Consider the following 22,615-nt stretch of genomic DNA (forward strand, 5'->3'; position numbering starts at 1 on the left):
ACACACACACACACACACACACACACACACACACACACACACACACACACCACCCCCTGCTTCGGCTACTTGTTTCTTGTTCATTCACTCTCTGGTGCTCAGGTTGGCTATTGAGCAAGACTCATGTACATCAGACTTACATGCATCATCTTTTTTTTTTCCCCTGATATTATAATGAAAATCTTCAAACATACAGAAAAGTTGAAAGAATGATTACCCTAGATTCAACAATTTTTAACATTTGCCATGTTCGTTTTATATTTATATATGAATGTATATAATACAGGTATATATGGTTTTGTTTTTTTTTTTTAAGATTTTATTTGAGAGAGAGAGAGAGGAGAGAGCACGAGCAGGGGGAGGAGTAGAGGGAGAGGGAGAGGCAGGCTCCCTGCTGAGCAGGGAGTCCAGTGAGGCGGTGCTGGATCCCAGGACCTGGGATCATGACCTGAGCTAAGGCAGATGCTTAACCGACTAAGCCACCCAGGGACCCCTTTATGGTTTTGTTTTTGCCAAATCTTTTTTTTTCTAAAGATTTTATTTATTTATTTGAGAGAGAGAGAATGAGAGATAGAGAGCACGAGAGGGAAGAGGGTCAGAGGGAGAAGCAGACTCCCTGCTGAGCAGGGAGCCCGATGTGGGACTCGATCCCGGGACTCCAGGATCATGACCCGAGCCGAAGGCAGTCGCTTAACCAACTGAGCCACCCAGGCGCCCTTTGCCAAATCTTTTGACAGTTCAGCCATCATAACACCTTTAATACCTCAGCGTGTATCTTTCAAATTGCATAGTATCCCTGCAAAGTCAGTAGAGTCACTGGCCCCATTTTACACCTGAAATATTTGAAGGTAAAAATTTGAGGTTCTAAGGAATTACTTGGCCAGAATCACACAGACAATAAACAATGGAATTGAGATTTGAACCCAGGTTCTTATTCTGTCTTCTATTTGAATGGTTCTAGAGCTCGGAATTATGGGTCATCCCAGAAGGCATGGTTCCGGTTTTGGGTTTCTTGCTGTGAGAAAACTCAAAGCATTTTAGAGAGACAAAATTTCCTCTTACCAATATCCCCTTAAGGTCAAAGCTACCACTTCCCAAGAGGTTGGGTAAATTCCAAGATGTCAGGTTACTAAAAAAGATGTTCAGGGTGCAGGCCCCAGAAGAACAGATCATGAAGGCTGCCAAGTCCATTGCCCCTGGAATGAGGTAGCGCTTTGGAGCACCCCCAATATACACCTGAATGTTCTCCCATCCCAAATCGCTATGATATTTTCCTAGTTGCCTACTCACTAAATGTGTGAATAGGACCTCACCCCCTTTTACTATTTGACTTTTTTTTTTTTAGATTTTATTTATTTACTTGAGAGAGAGAGCAAGAGCAGAGGAAGGGGCAGAGGGAGGGAGAGAGAAGCAGATGCCCCTGCTGAGCAGGGAGCCCAACACAAGGCTCGATCCTAGAACCCTGGGATCGCAACCTGAGCCAAAGGCAGACTCTTGACCTACTGAGTCACACAGGTGCCCCACTAGTAGACATTCTTTTTTTTTGTTTTTTTTTGGTTTTTGTTTTTTTTTGGAAATCGCAGGGGTCAGCACATCCGGAGTGCAATGGATAAGCCTCGCCCTGGGAAAACCACCTTCGTGATCATGGTATCTCCCCTGCCAGGTAAGTATCCCACTAGTAGACATTCTTAAAGTCTTATGTTATTTTATTTTTTTTAAAGATTTTATTTTTAAGTAATCTCTATACCCAACGTGGGGCTTAGAGCCAGCCAGGCACCCCCTTAAAGCCCTATTTTAGCTTTACATTTCAGAAATGGTGAAACATAGATCTGTTCAGTAAAAGATGAAATAAAAAAAGGGAGGGGCATTTGGCTGTCTCAGTCAGAACGCATGTAACTCTTGATCTTGGGGTCATGAGTTTGAGCCCAAGTCACTATAAAGCAGGAGACAGGCTAATTGTCCTCATTTTACTAGTAGAAACTCCAAGGCATACAAGGACCTGCTCACGAAAGAATTTCATTCCCAAATAATGAAAAAGGGCTGAATAGTGGGTCTCAAAGTGTGGGCCATTAGCCACCTGAACCCAAACAACCTGGGAAGCTTGTTTAAAATGTAGACTCCAGGGAATCAGTTCACCTGGGGATGGGGCCCTCTTTAACACCTTACCCAGGTGACTGTTGCCAACACAAGCCAGAGAACTAGTGGCCAAATTCCCAGACTACTACATTATACTTGGCACCTAATACAACATCATACTACACTATGGAACTCCCTACCAAATTGCTCTACTTTCCCAGTGACCCATTTGTAAAAATTCTGAGTAGTTTATTTTTTAACTTTTAAAAAATCTGTTTTAATTTACTGTAAAATTCACTCCTTTTGGTATACGGTTCTGAGTTTTAACAAATGCATAGAGTCATGTAAACACCACCACAATCAGAATACAGAACAGGTTCATTATCCCCCCAAAACTCCTTTGTGTCACTCCCTTCTAGTCAAATCCTTCCTGAAATTTACCTCTGGTAACCACTGATCTGTTCCTAGTCCTATAGTTTTGCCTCTTCCAGAATGTCATATAAATGGAATCATACAGTACAAAGCCTTTTGAGTCTGACTCTTTCCACTTTGCATAAAGAATTTGTTGCATGTAACAGTCTTTCATTTCTTTTGTTGCTGAGTAATATTCTGTTGTGTGAACATACCATGATTCCTTCTCTATTTCCCCAGCTGAAGGACATTGAGGTTGTTTCTGGGCTTTGGTGATAAACTCAATGATCCAGATTTAATTAACTGATTCTTTTCCATGGGAGAGTCAAAATCTCATACAGTGCCAGTGATAAGAGAGGGTAGCAGTAGGTGGGTTGAAAACAATGGCTTCCATATGGTTTCTGCCAGGGGGTCACCTGGTTAATGGGCCAGGTTCAGTCATAGAGGACTTCAGTTTGTCATTATGATACACCTTCTAGTCTTTCAAAATCATAAAAATAACAGAGTCTTAGTGCCTCAGAGCCTGTTTCCAACGAATGAAATGAAAGGCTCTTGGCATGTCAGACCCCCAAACTCACTCTGAGATCACCTGGTCTGCGGGGGCCTCTCTTGTCTTAGACTATGTTGTGTGCCATGGGAGAGTCGGAGACATCCAGCATCCTTCTCTACAGTTTCTGATGCTTTTGCCCAACTGGATCTATTTGATTTTCCAACAAACCTAAGAGGGAGGAAAGGAAGATATTTTTACTTGCACCATTTTGAAGATAAGGTTGTGGGAGCTCAAGGAAGCTGGTACTTGTCCAAAGTCAATGAGCCCCGTTGGTTAGGGAGAAACCCTGGTTCTTCCAACCTGCAATCCAGTGTTTTCTGGTTTTAAAGTTTTTTAGAGTGGTGGTTATCTCTTTAATCTGCACATCTGAGAACCAACTCTTGCTCAAAGTAAGTGATAGGGTGGGCAGAAAGAGAGCAAAGCCGTTTAAATCCTGCCTTTGCTCGCTGGGGCTGCATGGCCTCCATGTTCTCACAGGACAAGTGAAACAATTCCTCCCTCCTAGTTAGTGTTCAAAGCTGAGAGGTCTCAGAAGAGCTAATAACGCAAGCGGGTAAGTCATACAAGGTACTCCATAAATGGCCGCAATTATTATTAATTTGGTTTATTAGGTGAAACTCTAGACCGTGCACACCATTAGCACCGTGCGGTGGGTGCTCTGCTCTCGAGCACTGCACAGGATTTCTGAGGCCTAACTCCTCTCTGGTGGTGACAGAGGAAACCGAGGGGTTAAGAAGGAGGCCGGGAAGCTGGCACAGCTGGGGACCATGGGGTTCTGAGGAGGGGCCGGCCCTAGAAGGAGGCCTCGGAGGCAGCTGCGCGCTCCGGCGCGGAGGGTGTGTCCGCGCAGGAGAGTTGGGCTGAAAGCTTTGTTTTCCTTCTTTCTGAACTCGGTTTTACCCTCCAGAGGGGAGTTCTTCGTGTCTGAACTTGGTGTTTGAGCCCCGGCGGTTCCCGCAGTAAATGGCTTGCCACTCCTTGTGGGGCAATATTGCCACTGATGTCGGGCCAAGGTGGTTAGGAAACGGGATCTTCCACATGGGGACTCTGTGGTTTGGCCACACCGCACTGCGCCTCCACTAGCACAGCGGGGGGTTGAGACAGTTGCCCGCAGGGTGGGGCAGGAGGGCGCTCCCTCCGCCATCCCAGCAGCCCTAGCACAGCCCCGCGTCGCCTGGGTTGGGGCCTCCGACTCGAGCAAGAGAAGGGGCTGTGGAGGAACGACGGGGCCCCGAGGAGCCTCCCGAAAGCGAAAAGCAGGAGACCAGGGAGCCGAGGCTTCCCCTGACTGTCCCCCACAGCACGGGGCCCTTTACAAGAGCCGGGTCAAGGGGTGGGTAGGCAGCGGCCCGGGGACGGCCGAGTACCCTCCGCCCCCCCGCAGCCCCGTGGCCGCGCCTCCATGCAGCCCTGTCCCACTGTATTGTAAGGGGCCGCCCCCACTGCACGCACCATATGCAGCTATGGCACCTGCTCAGAACACGAGGGCGTGACTGAATGAATCTGAAGAGACCAAAGAAATCCGAAGAGAGCTCCCAGAAGGAGCCCAAGGGGCTTCTGCACAGGGCACCGGCGGCTCTGCATTTTTGCCCGATGGAAAAGCTGTCACAAGAGTGGCAGGTAAGAGCCCCCACTCCTGCCCTTTGAGTTTGATTGCCTCTGGAATTCTTCGTTTTTATTCCAACTGTTGCCTAGAAGCAGCGAGTGCTGGCTTAGTTTCAGGCGCATGTGATGTTTGGCTTCACAGTCACCACTGGTGTTAGGGGCCTCCCCGTGGTTTTGCTGTCCCCTCTGGCCGGCCAGGCAGATGAGCTAAACTTGTTCACTGAACTTCACCGTGTCCTTGACCATGGCATCAGGCCCGGGCCCTTTGGTGCTGAGGCAACAGGGCTCATGACAATAGGGAGCAAGCTCAGTCCTGACTGCTCAAAGCGGGAGGCTGGAAAGGAACAAAAGCCCTTGAGCCAGCCATCTACGGTGTGCCGGGTAATGGTGGAAGGGAGGAAGGAATCTAGAGCCCGTGCCCATGATCTGACCGGGAGACGACAGCTAGTGACGAGGTAGCGTGAGAAGAGCTGGGATGGGGCGAACGACCAAGGAGTTCCCACCTCGCAAAGCTGATGACCCCTCTGGACTTGCCATTAGTTCACGGGTGTGCCCCTCTTCATCTGGACTCATGCGGGTAGCCTGTGTCCTTCAGCAGGCTGATTCTCTCCTTCCGGGCAGAGAGGCAGACGGGAGGATGCTCAGGATCCAGTCTAACAGACCCAGTTAGACATTCAGTTGACTGGCAAAAGCTTTTATTTCCACAAATCCATTTGTTGATGTTTTTCCTCAGCCTCATTGCCCAAGAGGATTGATTATACACGAAACCATGATGTGTATTCTATGATCTGCCTAGAGAATTGCTTCAATGTCGGCTGGAGCTTTGCGTTCTTAGCCACATGGGGCTCCGGAGGTGCATTCAGCAGGACCCAGAACTCTTGGATGCCCTGCAGACTGAGAGCACGTTCGAGAAGCAGGGGCTAGAATGAACAGTAGGGATGGAGGGTGTGGAGAAGCCCAAGCCCCTGGGCTGGAATCCCCCTGTCCCTGAAGTGTGCCTCTCCCACTGACTTCTGACCCCCTGGGCCTCTGTGGGCTGCTTCTGCTTCTCGGACCCTCGTCCGCTCCTCCCCACCACCTCGTTGCCTTTGCAAACCCTGAAGCCCAGGCACAGGAAGACAAGCGGTGGGACCAGTCTCCCAGCTCAGGCCAGAGAGGGAGGAATCCTAGGCCATAGCTATTTTCAGAACTAAAATTGAAGCCCATGGTTTATTTCCTCAGCACTTAATTAGACTCCAGCGCTGCACAGGGCTGCCTCCTTCCCGCCCACGAGCGAAAGCCTGACCAGTGGGTTTGGGAGCTGACGCCATGTCACAGGCGGGAGGGCTGGGGCCTGGAGTATTTTTACTTATGGGAGGCTGTGGAGAACAAAACCACTTGGCCCCAAGCCAGCTAGACTAAGTCAGTTGGGAGAGGGAGGGAGCGGGAAAGCTGTTATATCATCCTTCCTTCTTTGAACTATGTTGTAAATCTGCTAGACAGGAAATGGGGCTTGGGAGGGGAGAGGAGGAGGGGGCTGGTTACCACCACCCTGAGAGCCTGGCCGAGGTGAGGCCCTGTCCTTAGGGGAGGGGGATGGTCTGGGAGACTCCCATGGGGCTGGGGGAGGGGCGGGCGAGAGGGCACGCTGGGCGTGTTCAAAGCTTCCTGGGTCAGGTTGGTTATGGGGCGACTGTATAGGCCTGTGGGTGATTTCTGAGCTGGCTTCGGGTCCTCCGACTAATACCAGTCTTACAGATATGGTTTTTAGAGCTGGAAGGAACTCTGAGACCCTTAAATGAGGATGTCAAGGACAATAGAGGAAAAATAAGTTACCCGAAGCCACACAGCTAATGAGAACCGGAAATGGGGTTGGGGGAGGGGTACCGACTGCAAAATGGCTCTTCTAGAGCACCCCTTCTTACGGCTATTTCTTGGTTTTCATTCCTGAGCGAACGTAGACATAAAATGCAAATACACTTGGGCAAAATGACACTTTAATTCATGTTAAGAGCTAAATAATTGATATTTAACCCTTTACTGAGGAGACATTTTGGTGAGTGGGAGCCCCTGAGCTCCATGGAGGAGGACTTCTGACCACACCGGTGGGAGGCATCATCCATTCATGATCAGCCTAGGACTGTGCCAGCCTCAGTGTTTCTGGAGTGGGGAAGTACAGGGAAGATGAGACCTGTGGATGTGTCTGAAATAGAACCTGTTTCTTGCTAGGGATAAGTGAAAACAGGAAACCTGGCTAATGACTTCCCAGAGTCATACATTTGTGCAGTGTTTCTCCAAAAAGGTCTGGATGCCAGCCTGAGGAGCACCACCCCTGTGGGATTAAACTCCTGCTCACCCATAGAACCATGGAACCCCTGTTTTCACCTCTTCCTTCCCCTCCCACAACACTCCCGAGGCTGCCTCTCAAATGAGGAATCCAATGACAATAGTCTAAGACCTTCCTACACACTCCAGGACCCTAAATTAAGTTAAGTAATGGCCGTAGCCAACCTTTATTTTGCTTTTGTTTTTTTTTTTTTTTTTGCAAAGCACTTCACTAGCATTATCTCATGTCATCTTGATTATTTTTATCATCATCTCCATTTCACAATGAGGATATCGCAGCTCAGTGAGGTTAAATAATTTGCCCAAAGTCACCCAAGTGACAGTGAGAGCCAAGACTTGAATGAAGGCGGACTTATTCGACAGTCTCTGCTTCTCCCACCTCAGACTGCTTCCACCGGTGGAAACAAAATTCTCTGGAGTCCAGAGGAAGCTAGATAGAATTCCAATCCAATAGCAAAAAGGAGACCCACCCACATTGTTTATTCTGAGGCTCAAGGATACAAAAGGGTGAGGAGCGACTGGCCCTGGAGAGTGTCTGGCTGAGAGCTGAAGTTGGAGTGGGATTGCCATGTTCTGTGCTCTGTGCCTGGTGTTTGGTGTATACTTCTGCTTTTCTGGGCCAACAGCTGAAATATCCCCTTCACTTCTCCTTGGCTGGGTCTTGGACCATTAATACCATATCACACCCATTCCATTCTTATATGGGTCACCCAAGTCAGTTCCGTGGCCTAAATCTGCCATTATTTGGTGTCTGTTGAATGCAAATAAAGCTGATTCTTGATACCCAGGGACAGTTGACGTAAGATTTTGATTGTTCTCTCTTCTCTTCCTGTTACTTCTTCCCCGCTGCTTACTTTAGACATCGCCTCTGCCAGGGGGCACAGGAGTGGAAAGAAAGCTTGCTCATTGTCAGTCTTTTGCTATAAACTAGCTTTGTTAGTAATTCCTACTGGAAAAAGACTACTGGGGAAATAGTTTGAGGCTTGTAGATTACCTTTTCTTCTGTGCATTCCCTGTCATCGGATAGCGTAGATAGCATCTAAACTTTTTCTTAGTTGGGCCTTGGCTATGTTTGTTGAATTGTTGTGTTTGTTGAATTACATATCATCTTTAATCCATGACCCACCCTTGGTCAAATTCTATGATTAAGGGATATGAACAGCAGTGGACTCTCACTCTATCCCATTAAATGAATTAATGCATGGAACATACTAGGACATTTCCTGGCCCAGAGTAAGCACTGAATATCTGTTATTTTGTCGATATTATACAATATGCCTGAAAAATAAAATTCAATATCCAAGGCATCAGTGTTTTTTTGTTTTTTTTTTTTTACTTTTAAAAAATTCATTTGAGACAGAGAGAGTGCACAAGTGGGGAGGAGGGTCAGAGAGAGAGGGAGAAGCAGACTCTGCTGAGCAGGGAGCCCAATGTGGGGCTCCATCCCAGGACCCTGAGATCACAACCTGAGCCGAAGGCAGACGCTGAACTGACTGAGCCACCCAGGCGCCCCAAGGCATCAGTTTTATTGTTGTTGTTGTTGTTATCCTGGAATTTTTCATTACAGCGGCCAGGACTGTTTTAAAGCAAAGTTCCTCAGGGGCAGAAACTAAGGATGATAAAATGGAGCAGTACAAGTTATAAACTCCTTAGGGGGAGACTTCTGCTTCTAGTTATGATGGACTAGCTTGTATCAGCTCAATCCTCCTTATGAGAACAACTAGAAAAACCTAAACTTTTTTAACAGTGAGAAACATCTTTTTGAAAGCATTAGAGAGATACTCAGAGTCTAAGGTATTAGAGAAAAAGGAAATACAGAGAGGTGAGCAGCTAACATACGCAGCTACTTTCCTTCATGAGGCATTTGATTATTCTGAATACGTACAGAGATGCTGAGCAGGACCACCAGCAATCTTACAGGGGTAAGGAGACAAAAATTGGGATTCAAAGCTTTCCAAAAGGAGAGGTCCTGGTAAACAGCACAGTGTTTCAGCTGGGAATCTTGAAGGACTACACCCTGGTAATAAAAGCTAGCCTGAAAATAGACTAGCATTCACAGAGACTGAAACTCAGATCTGAATCAAATCAATCTCAGATTAGAGTAAAGAGATACTCTCCTGACTAACTGCCTGCCTGACCAAAGTAAATCTTCTTTGGAGGAAGATGACATCATCCAGATGCTCAAATTATCTCCACAACTTTTCATGCACAGTGTCTGGCATTAAAAAAACAACAACAATAAAACTGGGCATATCAAGAGATAGGAACAAATGACTGAAAACCAAGAGAAAAAAAATGCTGTAATTTAAACAGATATGTTGAATATATTTTTTAAATAGTCTAATAAAAATTCTAGGACTGAAATTAAGAACTCAGTGGAAGCATTTAAAGGCAGATTAGACTCAACTGAAGAGATGATTCATCAATTTGAGTATAGACCAGAAGAAAATATGTAGACTTCACTACAATTACAGCAAGATAAAAATTTTAAGAAATACAGAAAAGGGAGACTAAGTGATAAATGGGACCCAGTATAAAACATTTGTATAATTAGAGTCCTGGGAGAGAAGGAGAGAGATGATACAGCATAAACAATTTTGATGAGAAAATAATCTGAGGATTTAAAAACTGACCAAAGGGTGCCTGGGTAGCTCAGTCGTTAAGCGTCTGCCTTTGGCTCAGGCCATCGAGCCCCGCATCAGGCTCCCTGCTCCGTGGGAAGCCTGCTTCTCCCCCCTCTCACTCCCCCTGCTTGTGTTCCCTCTCTCGCTGTGTCTCTGTCAAATAAATAAATAAAAATAAAATCTTTTTAAAAAATAAATAAAAAATAAAAACTGACAAAAGACACAGAGCCACAGATAAATACAAAGAAAGTTACAACTAGACCCGTCATAGTAAAACAGATGAAAAACAACTAAAGGCAAAAACTGTAAGTATAGCTAGTATAAAAAATAATAGGACACATTTTGTTCAGAGGCACAATAAGACAGATTTTCAATGAAAATGATGGAAGCCAAACAATAATGAAAAAATATCTTTAAAAGGCTAAAAGAAAGGATGTGGCTGGGGTTTGAGGTGTGTGGGACCTAGAGCCACCCCGGGGCAGTGGATAACAGCCCTTCAAGCCTGCAATTAAAAAAAAAAAATGGCCTCCAGTAAAATGACATTGCAAAAAAGGGGGAGGAAACAGAAAGGAAAGAGTAAAAAAGTAGAAGAGGTAGAGCCTGAAAATTTGTGGTGGGAAAAGTACTGGACCAACGTGTAGTAAATGGGAAGAGGGAGTATTTCCTGAAGTGGAAGAGATTTACCGATGCTGACAGTACTTGGGAACCTGAAGAAAATTTAGATCGTCCAGAGTGAATTGAAGTATTTCCTAATGCTCAGAAAGCTGGTAAAGAAAAAGATGGTACAAAAAGGCAATCTTTATCTGACTGTGACTCTGATGATAGCAAATCAAAGAAGAAAAGAGACGCTGCAGATAAACCAAGAGGTCTTGATCCTGAATGAGTAATTGGTGCCACAGAGGGCAGTGGAGAATTCATGTCTGTCATGAAATGGAAAAGATTCAGATGAGGCTGACTTGGGGCTGGAAAAAGGGGCAAATAGGAAGTGTCCTCAAAGTATAATTGTTTTTTACGAAGAGAGACTGACTCGTCATTCTTCTCCAGAAGATGAAGTTCAATAATTGTTTCCATTGCTTTTATAGATATTTATATATATATAAAATCTGAGTCTTGGTTTTTTGATTTATTAGGATGAGGAAATAACATTCTAATGAAAATCAAGTTTGATATGGTTGTTTTGAAGTAGTATTAGGGGAGTTGGTGATTTTTTGCATCTATAGCCCCGGTTACTTTGAACAAATAAAAGCTTTCTGTAGTTGCTTCCTTTATCAGAAAAGAATATTTGAGGGGCGCCTGGGTGGCTCAGTTGGTTAAGCATCTGCCTTTAGCTCAGGTCATGATCCCCGAGTCCTGGGATCAAGCCCTGCGTCAGGCTCCCTGCTCAGCGGGGAGTCTGCTTCTCCCTCTCCCTCTGCCTGCCGCTCTGCCTACTTGTGCTCTCTATCTCTCTGTCAAATAAATAAACAAAATCTTTAAAAAAAAAGAAAGAAAGAAAAGAATATTTGAGACCATGGTATGTTATTCCCCTACATTAGAGAACATCTTTTCTAAATGTTGGGGGAAATCTTCATAATCGTTACTCAATCAGGATTCGTGTTTAACTCCTATATGCCTAAGGACTATTCTGGGTTTTTGTTTATTTGGGTTTTTTTTTGGTGTGTGTGTGTGTGTGTGTGTACATAAAAATACATGTGTAAATGGTTTTCTATCTTTTTTTTTCTTTAAACATTCACCAAAATAAAAACAGCATTTCATAACTATGGATAAGCCTATGTTTCTGGAATGCCATTATTTTCAGCAACCTAAGAAATAAATCACTTAAAGTAAATTGAAATTTTTCCTGAAGTCTTAACCTTTCAAATTTTGTAATTAATTGAAAATTAAATTGGACAATTTAAAAGCAGCCATATCAGAATCCATATCTATAGTCATATAAATGCAAGTTTATTTGCAAGATGCTGAAAGGAAAATTTTATCACTACCAACAACCTCCCCACCCAAATGAGAAAACTAGACAAGTCTTGGTGTGTTTTAGTTAGGTAAGTAACACTTAGTTAAATGGACATTTAAAAGTTCCTCCTAGTGAACCATTCCTTTTCAAGAAGTTGAAAGCCCTGTTCTATGTTGACTAAAAGATCATGACTCATGGAATGTCTAGGACTTCATTCATGGAAACCTAATCATAATCAGAGGGTTAAAGATGTTGGCAATTTAGGACCAGCTGGGATAAATGGGTGGGTGAACAAACTCCTCTAATCTAAATTCTTGACCTGCATGTTTTTTCTTTACCCCAAGTCATTCCCTACATGTAAGCTCAATCTTCTCAGTATTTGAATTCCTGGTTCAGCAGAAACCAGGAAAAACAATAACTTTGTAGTAGTCAGAATGTTATCCAACTGTATCTGGTTTATTTAATTGTAAATACTGGCAAACAGTGGTTGATAGTTTTCTATTGAAAAAAATAAATAAATAAAAATAAAAGGCTAAAAGAAAATAACTGCTAACCTAAAGTTCTATACCCAGAGAAAGTATCATTCAAAAATGAAAGTGAAAAAAAGACATTTCCAGCCAAACAAAAACTGAGATGATTTACAGCTCACTGACAGACACTAAAGGAAAAACTAGTTTTTCAGGTAGAAGGAAAAGAATTCCAAATGGAAGCAAGAGAATGCAGAAAGGAATAAAGAGTAAACCTACAAGGAAACCTAAATTAATATTGATTGTGTAAAATTATAATAATCTTGAGAGACTTAGAATATTTGTAGAATTAATGTATATACAATACATAAAATATAAGTAGGAAAAAGGAGTTAAAGTATTCCAATGTCCTTAACATTATCCATGAATTGAAAAAAATACTGATTGGATGCCCGCTGTAATCTTTAGGTCTAGGATAACCAATAAAAAGATAATAAAAGAATCAATGATGAACTAGTTAATAAGAGAGTGAAATGAAATAATAATAAAAATACTTTATTCCAAAGAAGTTAAAGAGGGGAAAAAGAAAACAGAACAATTGTAACAACTAAAAAATAAGAAGATGGTAGATTTATATCCAAATATATCAGTAAGTATATTAAATATAAACAGATAAAGTATTCTAATTAAAACATGAAAAGACTGGATTAAAAATAAACATATCACACCCAAATATAAACATACAGAAAGAATAAAAGTAAAAGGAGGAAAAACATATCTCTAACTAAATAAAAACATCTGGTGTGTCTTACCAATATCAGACAATGTTTAAGGCAAGAAACTTTACAAGAGATAAAGTAGTACATTTCGTAAGGATAAAAATGTCAATCCATCTGGAAGATATAACAATTCTAAATTGTACCTAATAACACATCCTCAAATTTTATAATGCAAAAATAGACAGAAATAAAAGGAACAATGGGAGATTTTAACACAACTTTCACTTCTCTTACTAACTTTTAGAAGAGGAAGCAGAGAACAAAAACCAACCACAGGGATATAAAAAATTTGAACAATACAATTAACAAATGCACATGTGACCTAATTATTATGTAGAGAATGCTGCACACAACTGCAGAATACAGTTTTATTTGTATTTATTTATTTTTTTTTTTTAAGATTTTACTTATTTGAGAGAAGGAACACAAAGCAGGGCTCCGGAGTGGCAGAGGCAGAGGGAGAAGCAGGCTCCCCGCTGAGCAGGGAGTCCCACGCTGCTCCATTGAGGACCCTGTGATCATGACCTGAGCCGAAGGCAGATGCTTACCTGACTGAGCCACCTAGGTGCCCCCAGAATACAGTTTTGAAATTTTGATTACACATGGTATATTTACCAAAGCTGGCTGTATGCTGATCCGTAAAACATCTCAACAGATTTCAGAGGATTTAAATCCTCTTTTCCTTTCCTTTTCTCCCCCCACATAATATCTTTGTCAGGTTTTGGTACTACGGTTAAGTTGCCTTCATAAAACGAATGTTAAGTGTTCTTAGCTTTTATTTCTTTGGGAGAATTTCTGGTCTATGACCACAGTAAAAGTCAGCTAAAAATCAATAGCAAAAGATACCTGGAAAAATCCCCACATTTTTAGAAAATAAACTTCTAAATAACCTGTGCATTAGAGAAAAATAAGAAAACATTTTAACTAAAGGATAATATAAATATAACATATCAAAACATGTGGGATTCAGTTCAAGCTGTGCTTGAGTGGAGACAGTAATTTGTAGCTTTTAAATGCAAATGTTGAAGAGAAGCTGAAAATCAGTTATGTAAGAATCTATCTCAAGAAATTGGGCAAGGGAGGAGAAACTCAGCAAATTAAACCCAAGAAAGTAAAAACATAATAAAGATAAAACAGGAAATTAAGGAAATAGTAGACAAATGTAAAATGAGAGAATCAACAAACCCAAAAGTTGGTTCTACACAAAGATCAGTAATCTTGATAAACCTCTACCAAGAATAATCGAGAAAAAAGTGAGAAACAAAGTATCGATAATAGGAATGAAAAAGAACACCTCATCAAAGAGAATACAAGAGGGAGCTCCTGGCTGGCTCAGTCAGTGGAGCATGCAACTCTTGATCTCAGGGGTTCTGAGTTTGAGCCCCATGTTGAGCATAGAGCCCACTAAAGAAAAAAAAATTGGGCGATGGACATTAAGGAGGGCACGTGATACAATGAGCACTGGGTATTGTATAAGACTGATGAATCACTGACCTCTACCTTGGAAACTAATAATACACTATGTTAATTGAATTTAAATGAAAAAAAAACTAAAAATAATTTTTTTGAATTAAAAAGGAAAAGATTCTCTCCCTCTTCCTCTGCCCCTCCCGTGTTCATGCACATATGTACAGGCATTCTCTCTCTCTCTCTCAAAAAAAAAAAATTTATACAGAGGAAATCATTGTATATATATATGTGTGTGTGTGTGTGTATATCCATCTGTAATTTGTCTTTTTCGCTAAAAATTACGTTTTTGAGATTCAGCAATGTTGAATTTCTAGCTTGTAGTTAATTCATTTTCACTGTGGTTGATATTCCGTTAAGGGATTATACTGCAATTTCTTAAAAAAAAAGAATATAAGGATAGTATAAGTTTCTGCCAATGAATGTGAAAATAGGAAGTAAATTCTTCAAAAGGGACACTGTACTAAACCTGAGACAAAGGAAAATAGAAATCTAACTAGTCCTATATATATTGAATATATAATTTAAAACCTTCCCTCAAGGAAAACTCTAGGCCCATGTGACTTCATCAGTGAATTCTTCAAGAATTTAGGGAAGAAATAGCAACAATCTTACATAAACCATAAACTCTCCTAGAGAATAAAGAGGGAACAGCTACTACCTTGTTTTATGAAGCCAACTTAACCTTAAATCCTGACAAAGATCTTCAGGAAAGGAAATTATCAAGCTCTCTTATAAACATAGATATGAACATTCTATTCAAAATATTAGCCTAAAATATATGAAAAATATAGCCATTTTGAGTTTATTCCAAGAATATGAGGAAAGTTTAATATTTAAAACTCAATGAACCCTGGCAGATACCACTTTAACCAAGTGATCAAGGTTACCATCACCAGTAACAAGACATATCATGCACCCCCTGAGATGATTGGGAAGAGCATCACCATTGCTCAAAAATGAAAGTCTTCAATCTAATCGTGGGAAGACATCACACAAACTTAAATTAAAGGATAGTCTAACAAAATTCTCTTCAAAAGTGTCAAAGTCATGAAAGACAAGGAAGGACCGAGGAACTGTCAAAGATTAGAGCCGACTAAGGAGATCCCACAACTAAATGCAATATGGCATCCTGAAATAGAACATTAGTGGGAAAACTAGTAAAATCTGAATAAAGTACATAGTATGACTAAAAGTATTATACCAATGTTATTTAAGTATTGTCAGTTATCCTATGGTTATATAAAATGAGCATTTGGGGCAGTTGGGTGAGGGGTATAAGCGTAGGTGAAGGGTACCATTTTTGCAACTCTTCCATAAATCTAAAATTGTTTCAAAATAAAAAGCCAAGATAACTCAATTAATGTAATTTATCACATGAACAGAATGAAAAGGAAAATCTTATGATTATGTCAATAGATACAGAAAAAACATTTAAAAAAATGCAATATTGGGGCACCTGGGTGGCTCAGTTGGTTAAGCATCTGCCTTTGGGTCCAGTCGTGATCCGGGATCCAGTCCCAGGTCAGGCTCCCTGCTCAGCAGGGAGTCAGCTTCTCCCTCTGCCCCTCCCCCTGCTCATGCTTTTGCTTGCTCATTCTCTCTCTCTCAACTGAATAAATAAAAAATCTTAAAAAGATTTTTAGATCTTCGGCTCAGGTCATGATCCTGGAGTCCTGGGATCGAGTCCCGCATTGGGCTCCCTGCTCGGCGGGGAGTCTGCTTCTCCCTCTGACCCTTCCCCCTCACATGTGCTCTCTCTCTCTCTCAAATAAATAAATAAAATCTTTAAAAAAAAATTCAATATTCACTTATGATTAAAAATAAATTCCTGGCCAGTTAGAAATATAAAGAATTTCCTATAAAAGAAATCTAGAAACGACCCTACAGCAAACACCATAATCCCCCTAATTTGGAAATGAGACAAACATCTGTTATCACATCTGTTCAAAATTGGACGGGAAGTTCACAGCTAGTACAATAAGGCAAGAAAAATGAGAATGAAGGAGAAAGAAAACTGCCATTATTCATCAGCATCATGGATAATATAGAGAAATATATATGACTACATATGTAATACATATGATTTATAGATATAGCTGTTGAGAGAAGATCCCAGAGAACCTACAAACTATATAAAATAGTGAATGAGCTTAGCAAGACAGCTGAATACAAGAGCAATACAAAAAAATCAGTTGCATTCTATATACTAAAAATAAATCCGAGAATGAAATGTTTAAATAATAATACAGCATTATAATAACATAACAAACATTAAACACCTAAGAAGAACCCAGGGGAAGATGTGCAACACCTTTGTTCAAAAAGAGTAACATGTCACCAAACTAAGTTAAAGACCTAAATACATGTTCAAGGACTAGGGGACTAGGGATTAGAAACATGCTCTCCCACATAATCTACAGATTCAGGTAGTCCCAGCCAAATTCCAAGAAATTGGTAAACTGATTCTAAAATTTATATGGCCATGCAGAAGGCCAAGAGTGGCCAAGATAATATTGAAGAACGACAGCATTGGAGAATTTGCACCAGTGGTTAGCTGGATTTATTTAAAAGTTACAGTGATTAAGACAGCGTGGTATGGTTCCTAAACAGATGTTTAAGATAAAAGTGCTAATGCAGACTCAGGAGGGAAAAGCAATCTTTTCAAAATCATACTGGATCATATGGGTATCCACATCAGGAAAAAAAATGAACCTTAGTTCATTTTCAGTGAACTAAAAATGTAACTGCTTCACACCATTCACAAAAATTAATTCTAGGGGGATTGTAGGTTTAAATGTAGTGTATGGTGATTAACATAACATAATAAAATAAAATATTTTAAAAAAGAGTTAAAAAAAGTGATAGGTAAAATAATATAACAATCAGAGGAAACAGAGTATTTTCATTATTTGGGGTATATAAGCAAATATTTCTTTAAAGAGACACAAAAGCACTAACCTTAAAGCCAAAGACTGATAAGATAGACTACTCTAAAATTTAAAACTGTTTAAAATCAAAAGACATCATGAAAAGAGTGTATGGTTCTATGTACTTAAGGTTCAAAATGGGTAACATGACTCCATGGTGTTACGGTCTGTGGTAGGCTGAACAGCGGCCCCCAAACGTATCTATGTGCTAATCCCCTGAACCTTGGAATATATTACCGTATACTGTAGGAGAGATTTTGTAGATGTGATTAAATTAAAGGTTTTGAGATGGGGAGATTTTCCTTGATTATCCAAGTAGGCCTAATCTAATTATAGGGGTCCTAATAAGAGGAAGGCAGGAGGATCAGAGTCAGAGAGAAAATGCTATGATGCTGGCTTTGAAAATGTAGGAAGGGGGCCATAAGTCAAGCAATGTAGGTGGCCTCCAGGACCTGGAGAAGACAAGGAAACATTCTCCCGAGAGCCTCTAGAAGGAATGAGCCCTGCCAACACCCTGATTTTAGCCCAGTGAGACTGATTTGGGATTTCTGTTCTCCAGGACTATAAAAGAATATTGTTCTAAGCCACTAATTTTGTGTTAATTTGTTGCAGCAGTAATAGGAAGCTAATACATGGTCAGAACACTGGTTACCTCTAGGAAGGAGGGAAGGGGTAGTGTTGGGAAGAGGGGCCAGGTAGCTGATAATGCTCTATTTCTTGATGTGGGTGGTGGTTGCATTAGCACAGTTATTTTGTGAAAATTTGTGATTTGCATAGCTTTCTGAATATATTTTATAATTCAATGAAAATTTATATAATAAAAAAAAACAAGGCACCTGGGTGGCTCAGTTGGGTAAGTGTCTGCCTTCGGTTCAAGTCATGATCCCAGTGTCCTGGGATGGAGCCCTACATCGGGCTCCTTGCTCAGCGGGGAGTCTGCTTCTCCCTCTCCCTCTGCCCCTCCCCCCTCTCATGCTCTCTCTCTCTTTCTCTCAAGTAAATGAAATAAAAATCTTAAAAATAAGTTTAAAAAAACCCCCAAAATTCCGTAATGGGGACTATATTCTATATTGCCCCACTACAGCCAGCACAGACCTTTGCCATGTCAGGGTCTGCTGTGAGCACAGCTGAGCAGAAGAGCAGCTCCCAGCTGTTATTTAAGGCCATCACTAATGGGAGCATATATTTAATTTTATGAAAAGAGGAGTCCTGTGCTCATGTTAGAAGGTAATCTTGGCTCGTCTTATCTCTAAGGATAATCCTCCCTCTTGAAGAAATTTAGTTCCTCCAACAGCCTCATCTCCAATCAACATAGAAAAGATTAATGAAAGGTTTTATAGCAGGAAGGATGAACTTACAGGCCTCATTATCTCAAGTGATGATACAAGATTAAAAGAATAAATAGGTTTTTGTAAATTTTAGATAAATTTGTGGGTGTTAGATCCATAATTGACCGTTAATGAGAAGCCGGGGTGCTGGAGGTATGGCTCTGGCCTTGAAAGTTGACCTCATGAGGTCATGTGCTTCCAGTGTCAGTGGCTGTTGGGTCTGATTTGGTGTCGCCTTTCTGAGGCTGTTACGAGGAAGCAGGCCAGCAGCTATGTCAGTTGAAGGCTCTGAGGATCCAAGCATCAGCCTCACAACTATTAAATTAATAACATTGTTAAAGACCATGTGTTTTCACATGGGAACAACTAAGGTCATGAAACTGAACCTGAGGTTGGACTTGGTAACCTGGTCGTCCCGGCTTAATTCCGGGTCTTCCCCTCACCAGCTATGAGACACTGGGCACTGGGCATGCCCCTTAACATAACTGAACCTCCTCTGTGAGTGGGGATCCCAAGACCACCCCAACAGGGTTTTTTGGGGAGTTGGATACGAAGTGATATGAAAGCACTCAGTCAAGTGTGGTACACTATTCAACTGTGAGGTATTACTGTTGGTTTTATCCTCAAAGGAAAAAAAGATAGTGCTCTGACTACAGTACTGTACTATCAGAAAGATTTTTCTAGTGCAGTAAGATGCCCTGTGCTAGAAGGATTCTATGGTCAAAAAAAGTTCAGGAATCTCTGAATTTAGGTGTCTGTATTTAGAGATTCCCAGTGTTCATTAGCCTTTCTTATCCCTTCCAGAAATACAAACACCCATTAGCCTTTTATTTTTATTAATTTTAAAGATTTTATTTATTTGAGAGAGAATGTGCATGTGCACCTGAGGGGGGGGGCAGAGGGAGGGAGGGACAGAAAGAGAGGCAGAGAGGAGGGAGGGGCAGAAAGAGAGGCGGAGGGAGAAGCAGACTCCCCACTGAGCAGGAAACCTGATGTGGGGCTCCATCCCAGGACCCAGAGATATGACCTGAGCTGAATGAAGGCAGCCGCTTAATCCACTGAGCCACCCAGGCACCCCACCCATTAGCCTTTTATTTTTTATTTTTTTAAAAGAATTTATTTATTTGACAGAGAGAGAGAGGGAGAGAGAGAGCATCAGCAAGGGGAGGGGCAGAGGGAGAAGCCAGCTCCCTGCTGAGCAAGGAACCTGATGCGGGACTCGATCCCAGGACTCTGGGATCATGACCTGAGCCGAAGGCAGATGCTGAACCGACTGAGCCACCCAGGCGCCCCCCATTAGCCTTTCAAAGGCCCCTGAGAGGTCCTGCAGCAAAGAATCCAGTTTAAGTATCTTTAACCCAGTGTTTTCCAAACAAATTTGACCAATGAAGCCACATCTCTGTACATATTCATACTTTCATACTCTGCCTGTGCAACCTCATTCATACCCGTGACTTCAATAACCCTCATACACCAGTGACTTCCCAACTGATAGTACTATTCCAGGCCTCTCCCCTGAGGTTCAGATGCATTCACCCTGTTGCTTCCACTTGGAGGTCTCAAGGACACCTCCAACTTAATCTGTCCAAAATGTCTGAAATAGTAACTTCTTTTCAAGGGTTCTCTAACTTGATGAATGACCCCAGCACCCACCCAATTCCCCTTTATAGCCTCCACACCCAGACTATCACCATTTCCTGCCAAATTTACATCTACATATGTCTCAAACCCAACCCATTCTTGTCCACACCCTGGTCCAGGCCACCCCGTGCCTTTCCAGGAGCTTTCTATCTGGTCTCCCTGCTTGCTCTCCTGCCTCCTCAATTCCACCCACTATGAACATGTAGGACACGTTTTTAGAATCCAAGCCTAATTCCTCCCTTAAACTTCGTTCTTATTTCTCCTTGTTCTTAGGTTCGCTGTGCCCCAGTCACCAGGTTTCTTCAACTTTTTCAGATGTCCCCATGACAGTGCCTTGCTCGTGCCCTTCCCAATGCCTAGAATGTCCTCCCCCTGCCCCCACTCCACTCCCTTGGCCAGATAACCTTGGCTCAACCTTCAGATCCGCACCTGAATTCCCCTTCCTCGGGGAAGCTGTCCCGGCACACCCAACCACCCCCACCACCGTGGGCCTTTCCTGAGCAGCTTCTCAGCCGACAATCACACATTTGTTTTTGTATTATTTAAATGACTGTCTTTTCTCCCCACTAGACTACAAGCTTTATGACGGTAGGGCCTTGCCTCTTGCCTCTTAGATAGATACTATCTATCTAAAAGTTCCACAAGTATTTTTTGTTGTAGAAAAAAAAGTCTTTTCTCCTCAATACCTCTCACACTTGTAATTTCTGCTGTCCTGCCTCATTGGCCTCCGGCTTCCCCTGAAAATAAAAATTCAACCATTAAGCTACCTTCTTTTCTCCGCAGTGATCTCCAGAGAGCCTCTTTCCCACAAGCTCTGTTCCAGATGGACATTATGGCTTTGCATGCTACCCATGGCAGGGGCCCCCTTCCCAGAGACTGTGCACCCCCCCGGGCCGGGCAATACTAGGAGCCAAGACTACTTGAACTTGCCTTTAATCAGAAAGTTCATTATTTCTGTCTGATTTAAGTATCTGATCCAGAGCTGGTTTGGGGGCTAAAGTTTATCACCGCTCCAGGCTCCCGTTCCCCTCCTGGAATCCCACCCCCACTGCACACATGCAGAAACAGGCTCAAACTTTTGCTTGGATCCTTTGGGGGAATTGGGGTATTTTCATTTGTCTGCTGGCTCTGGTTGGTTTGAGCCTCAGGTCGACCCCTATTTTTCCCAACTTCGGGCCTTAGTGTGGGCTGTTGTTGTTTTTTTTTTTTTTTTAAGATTTATTTGAGAGAGGGAGACAGTGAGGAGGTGGGGAGAGCATGAGTAGGAGGGAGGGGCAGAGGGAGAGGGAGAAGCAGACTCCCCACTAGGTGGGGAGCCTGATGTGGGGCTCGATCCTGGGATCACGACCTGAGCTGAAGGCAGACACTCAACCGACTGAGCCACCCAGGCGCCCCTGGGCTGTTCTTTCAGCTCCGGAAAGCCACCCCACCCAATACCCAACCTCCTTTATTGAAATGGTTTAGCTCCCGTTCATCCTTCAGGCCCTAACTTACACGTGCCGCTTCTTCAGAGGGGTCCTTCCTGATTAATCAGTTTAATTCAATTCACCCCGTTCTTCTCTCTCATGGCATTCCACACTTTCCCTTTAAGACACCGGTCCCAATTTGTACTTCCCTGTCTGTGTGTGTACTTATTCAGGTAGCCATGGTCTCCCTGCTGAAGCATAAACTCCATAAGGGCAGAGCCAGTGTCTCTTCTCACCCACTCTATGCTCAGTCCAGGGGCTGCTGACAGAGCAGGACTCGTGTAAACGTGCACAGAAAGACACAGTGAATTAACCGATGAATGTGGTTGCTCTCAAAACAGCTTTTGACCCTTGGAAATCTGCCTGGCTGGAAAACAGCTCCAAGCCCAAGCAAAACTTAAGGAAGTGTAATTCGAAGAAATAAATTCTGTCCTGAACTTGTCAATGCCAATTTTTTATTCTGATTTGTTTTTTCATCTCCTGGGCTCAGAGTGACCTTGACAGTCTATAATCTCCTAGGTCATGTCCTTGCCTTCTGCCCTGTAATAATAGGCTGCCTGGGGGCTTGCTGGCTTGTGGTTTAAAAAGTCCACAGGTGGCTTCTCTCCACAGCTGGAGGGGACGTTCTGGAAGGCAGGGCTGCGTATCCACCTTCCCTGGTGCCCCAGGCCTCAGAGGCAAGGCTGGGTACACATGGTCTTCTGCTCTATTGAAACAGTCTTGCTCTCCCCTCTCGGTTCCCTGTCTTGGGCCTGAATTCACTCTTACTGTGAGAGCAAAGCAATTCTAAAAGCATTTCTGTAGTAAGCTGGTAGTAGAAAATGCCCGTGCCCCTACCCACACTCCCCCTAATCCTTTCCACCATTTCTGGTGCACCCAGGCTTTGGCATGCTTTTGCTTCTAAGCCAGCCCCTTGGTTCTTTCTGGCAGATGGACCTCAGGGCTCTGGAGCTGCCTCGGCTGCATGGAGGGAGAGCCCAGAGCACACTTAAGAG

General features: G+C 42.7%; 2 pseudogenes; one reads left to right on the top strand and one right to left on the bottom strand.

Moving 5' to 3' along the window:
- Positions 1 to 1,482: 1,482 nt before the first annotated feature.
- LOC112819473 (U1 spliceosomal RNA) lies at positions 1,483 to 1,671 on the bottom strand (annotated as a pseudogene).
- An 8,383-nt stretch (positions 1,672 to 10,054) lies between these two features.
- LOC112814810 (chromobox protein homolog 3 pseudogene) lies at positions 10,055 to 10,652 on the top strand (annotated as a pseudogene).
- The last annotated feature ends 11,963 nt before the right edge of the window (positions 10,653 to 22,615 follow it).

The sequence above is a fragment of the Callorhinus ursinus genome, unplaced genomic scaffold, assembly GCF_003265705.2.
Source record: "Callorhinus ursinus isolate GAN/ISIS: 27379988/994484 unplaced genomic scaffold, GSC_fseal_2.0 scaffold6, whole genome shotgun sequence".
NCBI classification, from domain to species: Eukaryota; Metazoa; Chordata; class Mammalia; order Carnivora; family Otariidae; genus Callorhinus; species Callorhinus ursinus.